General features: G+C 35.4%; 1 pseudogene; it reads right to left on the reverse strand.

Annotated features, from left to right (window-relative positions):
• Positions 1-2,213: 2,213 nt before the first annotated feature.
• On the reverse strand, positions 2,214-3,842 carry LOC147505803 (RING-H2 finger protein ATL16 pseudogene; annotated as a pseudogene).
• Positions 3,843-6,000: the final 2,158 nt, after the last annotated feature.

Genomic DNA, 6,000 nt, shown 5'->3' on the forward strand with positions numbered 1-6,000 from the left:
TGGAATTGTTATTTGGTATACCCTCTGATAATGTGGTGGGTGCCTTCCGTATGGTTACATTGAAATTCATAGATCTTAGACTCCTTGGAGGAACAATAAGCAGATTTGTAGTATCCTCAACAATGAAAGTATCAAAATCATTTTGAATATAGTGTGTCTCAGACAGAGCACATATGCTGATGTAACCACGATAATCATGATGTTTTTGTCTATTGAGTTCTCTATGGCAACATCAAAGTGCAAGTACGGCCATTGGCCGTGGTGTTATTGTTATTACATAGATCGCTCCACTTTTTTATTTTTATTTTTATTTTTTAAATCGCTTCGATTACTTAGTTAGAGGAGAAAGATATATCTAGTTAAGACTTAAGACTGACGCAATATTGACTGTTCTGCTTCAAGTTTTAATTTAGCTTTCTAATATTGGTAGAGACATGCGTTTGAAGAAGGAAAGTACTTCGAAAGTTTGAAGTAGATAGCCCGTTTTGATAGAACTTCCACCTTCACAATCTGCCTAAAACACAGACAGATATGTATATTAAAAATAATAACATCATGGCGCTCATATTATAGCAGGGTTCGTAAAAGATATTATGAGAAAAAACGCCACCGGCAGGGGCAGACGAGGCAATCTGTCAGTTCAAGTTAAGACTCGGTGAGTATTGGTTGGTTAATTCTCATGGAAGGAGAGGTAGTTCAGAACTTCAGATAGCACCTTAGAATAATGTATTGGGCAGTGCCGCAGTGCATGTCCATGTTATTGTGAACCTAAGAAATCTGGAGACTATTAAAGAACTTGCAAACAGAAAACTGAAGAGATGGAGTATGCGCATAGAATCTCGAGTTGAGAGAGAGAAATAGAGGTTACTTGTTTTTTGAATATTTATGTATTTCTTGCAGCAAGTCAGTCATGGATACCGTTTGTTTTGTACCTTGAATTGGTGAAGCTGCTACATTAGTATCTTCAGTTTTGGGATACTGCGCCTCTTCCACATCACCCCCATATGCCCTGTCTGCAACTGTGTGTCCTCATTGTTTCTTCCTCTATGTGCATAGCTTGCATTTCACACATTTTCTATCTTTCTCCATAAGCTCTATCTAGATCCGGTCTCTTTATGTGGGTAAAAGTATATTATTTAGCAAATTCAGTCTAGTAGAGTTTGTTCTTGCAATGTTAGGAGAACCTACATTTGCTAAACTAGTCAGCAAGTCAAGCAAAGGATGGAACCAGGGTGGTGCGATTGCAGTCACCGCACCCACAAGAATTGAAAAAGTTCCATTATCCGAAACCGTAAGGTTCACACTCCATGGTCGCAAGGCTTGACTGCGAGTCCAGAATCAGATAACACAAGACTTGTTAAAGCTTAATAAAACCATTGACATTGTAAGCTCTTGGCTTTGTCATTTTTCTGGTTCAAGCAAATATTGGCGCGCTAGCTCCATCAGATGCTTAAGAGTTGAGACCAAAGTATGTTGCCTACATTTCTTCCAGCTTCCAGTATTAGGCACTTGGGTCAAGTTTGTGAGAGTTCTGGTTTATGCCCATTGTGGCATTGTCAACTCTTTTCTTCTTACCCTTAGTCAAGTTCTACCCTGTTCATAACTTGGAAACTCTGGAGTATTGCTTAAGAAAGAGTAAACAAGTACTTTACAGACTTGACTGCAGTAATTTTGATTGAGGTCTCATTTTGATTAATAAAGGAAGACAACGAACATCAGTAATTAAAGACTAGTGGTTTTAGTCTGTGAGTATTGGATTCTTGTAACTGTCTGCTAACGACCCTAAGCAAATACCTGTTTTTCTATCCAAGTTTGACTATAAGTTTATACACACGTTGAGTGTGTTTTGATTTTAAATAATCTGATAGTCCATGCCTTTCTTAATCTCATTATTATTTGTGCGAAAAGAATACAAACCAATGGACAGATTACTGCTCCCAAGCTGGATTACACTGAAAGTATGAATTCAGAATCAGCTTAATCAAGAATGATTTCTTTTTCCTCATTCACCAATAATCTTAGAATAATTATAGTAGAGACAAAGCTTATGTTGATATTTCAAAAGATGGGGGTCCCTTTTCACCATTTTTATCATTCTCCCACTCTTTTTGAAAGGAAAGTGGAAAGAAGTGATCTTTCAAAAGAGAAAAGTGTTCAAGATATTGCTTCAATCAATGATGCCTATAATTATTACTACAATTCAACAAAACAAATTTGATCAACTTCAGTCTTACTCCACATATGCCCAAGTTACAAAGTTTCTATACACTCATTTGGTTGAATAATTGTTACATAGCCTCATAAAAGTGTAATAAAATCTATGTCGATCTAGAGGAAACAAAAATGAATCAAGAACTGAGTCCTAAACATGAACTAATAATGTTTACAGTTCGAAGCGGACTGGAAGAACAAGATTTCTTGATCCTCGATCATGACCAAAAGTAAAGATGGATCGACAAATTCTGCTGCTACAACCTTCGCTTGTACTAACCTCATTGAGTGGCCTATTCTGTTGTATAATGTCTTGAACAGCTAAATAGAGTTGTCGATCAGTCGATGAGTCCATGGAGAATGATCTCCTAATTGGTTGAACTAAAAACTGATCATCTTTCCCTCTAATATCAATACACTCATCATCCATGCTAGAATTATAGTGAAACTTCCTGCTTGGTTTCTTTTGTAATTGTCTCTGCTCTAATTTTCTTGGAGATGGATTGACTGACTCTGATGAGAGCTCTCCTGATTTAGGAAGTTCATGTCGATATCTTTCATGAGTTGTTTGATCTGCAACCGTGTCGCCTCTTACTTCAATTACAACAAAATCTTCATCACCAGTGATGACTGTATCTGTGAATGGAGTTACATCTTGAGGAGAAGAGCTAGGGGCAATGATATGATCAATAGGTAGTCGCGTTCTGCTTGAGATACTTGATCTGCAAAGAGGGCAATGAGCATTACTTTGAAGCCATACATCAATACAGTCAATATGAAAAACATGAGTGCAACTAGGCAGAACTCTTAGTTTCTCTTCATCTTGAAACTCATTCAAGCAAACTGCACATTCATAGAAGCTTCTTCTTTCACCCTCTTTATCCCCACCTATTTTAAATTGAAAAACTGGTATGGCTTGAATCACTGATTCATCAACACCCCTATTCTCAATTGCTGGATAATAAGCCATTAATGGGTCTTCAAAACGTCGAGTTTGTGAGGTAAATAACTGTCTTAGGAAACTGATACGGTGGCAGTTTAACCAGCACTTGATCACAAAGACATAGTAGCTCAACAATAAGAAGGCTGTAACTGTGATTCCTAATATAGCAATGACTAAGATAGGGGAGCTGGTATCCGAGGGCGGTGAGGGAGTTTGCGATATTGATTGTTGTTGGTTTCTAGTGACAAAAAGAGCTTGAGATCCATAGTGAATGAAGTTTTTGTTTAATGAATCCATCCAAGGGGATTTGAAGAATTTGGAGAAACTTAAGGTTTTTTGTTGTAACAATATCTAAGTGAAAGTTGAAAAAATGATCCGATCATAATGACATTTGAATGGTGAGAGCTGAAACAAACAATGTAGTGTGTTGGGATTTCAGAGTAAATCCACATTGTATCACTGAACAAGCATTGGAGAAATATTTAAGAGTTGGAATTTGTAGAGACATCAAGATTGGGAGTTGGAGAGAGAAAATCCAAATGTAGTGATTGAGTAGACTTTTTAGCTTTCTTTTGAAAATAGAGTTTGTCGATCAAAGATTAATGAAGCCAAATGGTTTGGACTTTGGAGAATAATAGCACCCTAACTAGCAGGTAGCCTTTCTCCAAAAATTTCTGTTATAAGTAAAATTCCTAGAATTTCTTGTTCTGTTTATATAGGATATGATACTTAATAATCTTAATATGACGTGTTGGCGCACTGATTTTGCAAAGTTAATCTATACTATTAGTCTAGTTGACTCAGTCTGGTATAGTACTAGGATATGGCTTGGATATCTAGAATTATCACATGCTTTGACTCTATACATATTTATTATCAGTTTTTTTTTCCGATCAGGATCCCATCACATATTTATTATGAGCATGTCTTCAGTGCGCGAGATGTATGGTGCGCAGATAATGTGGGTCTTTGGATCAATACTTTTGTCATGCAATACACACGCACCTCTTGGTATGAGTGGCCCAGATTTGATAGCATACTATACGACCTGGGCACCATATATTTAGCCATTTATTATTAGTTTTTTTTTTTCCGATAATTTATTTATTATTAGTTATCTTCATCATCATATAGGTCTTATTTCAGAACTTGAGAATCAATTACATTTACAAAGTTCATTTTGTAGATTTACATTATTTCGAGGTTTGCAAACCTGATTAAATCTCCTTTCATATAACCTACAAATTCATCAAACAAATATAGGCTACAAAACTTTTACGATTTAATAGTTTCTCGACTATACGAATCAATGTCTAATGCACGAAAGCATTATGTCATGAACTTGGATGGGAATAAACCAGTGTATAGGTGACAATGTAACCACGGTATCCTTTTTAAGATACTGCCAATGCATACTGTTGATTATGCAAAAATGACCTGCGCGCATAACTTGGTGTCCGCTGACCGCTGTTACCTTTAGCAGTTTGATGCAAACTACCTTGCATATGTATTTTACAAGGAAGTGAACATAAAGAAAACAAGAAATGCAATGCACCTAACATTTTGTAAGCTGTCATTTTTCCTTGCAAGGTCGTCTTCCGTATTTAACTAGCGCAGACATACAATTTCTTCCTATTGAGCATATCAAATACATTCATCGAAAAAAAAATCATAAACATTTCAAATATGAATGGGGCCATATGAATGACACTAGAATTTTTTCATCCCTTTAGTTTTCTAGCCTCAATTTGCAATTTTTTGATGCGAGGGTTTTTCACATTGTTTAAGGAAAGGTAGCATATCAATATCTTAATGTGACTCCTAACAACCTTAATAAAGTAAAACTCGACTTGAGATGCCTTAGGATTTATGTGATACCATATTAACGATAGATATCCAATTTAAAACTGAGACCTAATAATTGTTGGGGTTTATATCAATACCAATTGATTCTCCCACTACACATATAATTTGTATTTGAACACAATTCAATTCCAGACAAATTCTAAATATCAACTACAATCTATACTAACATGCCCAACTCGCTAAACAATTATTAACAACAAATAATAATGTAAAACAGAATTAAAGCAAACTACAACACAAAGATATACCGTGGTTCGGCCAATGGTGCCTACTTCCACAAAGCTAGTTCTTTATAAAGTGGGAAGGAAGATTACAATCTCTTCTTTCAGTCTCTCACCTTACTAAATCACTCTTATATCTTTACAGGGTTGTATCTCTATAAATGTTATCTCTCAATCTTGATAGCTTTCAAGATTGGGTTTTCTCTGACTTTTGTGCTGCCTCTCGTGTATTTGGTTTAGCCAAAAACCCAAACATATAAGCCAAAACTTGCGGTTCGAAAAATAGGAATGGCGCCAAAAATTAATCTTTGGGATGGCGGCGAGGCGCATCTTGCCTTAGACGATGTCCGGCGATTAGGCATAGCTAGTAAATTGCGTGACGGCAAAAGTTCGATCGTCAATTATTAAGCCTAAGATTGAAATTTTCAACAATAATACTTTTTTAAATATTCGGTCCAATAAAGGGTAAAAAAATGACGATATCGTGTTTTATCACGGGTATATCTGAATATATTTCTTTAAAATTTGGCTATATATTTTACATTTAAAATTTTGATATATAAGTATATAGCGTTTTTATTTTTATTTTTACAATTTTATTCATGAAAAAATAATACAAATATCATTTTATTAAGCCAAACCTTATAATTAAGTGAATAATTCGCGAATAATTCGGCAATTATAAGCCCGACCCAACCAATTATGAATTAAACCGTATCATTCAAAAATTCCGAATTATTATTAGTTTTATTAAGCCAA

This window comes from Coptis chinensis, chromosome 4, assembly GCF_015680905.1.
Source record: "Coptis chinensis isolate HL-2020 chromosome 4, ASM1568090v1, whole genome shotgun sequence".
In the NCBI taxonomy this organism is placed as follows: Eukaryota; Viridiplantae; Streptophyta; class Magnoliopsida; order Ranunculales; family Ranunculaceae; genus Coptis; species Coptis chinensis.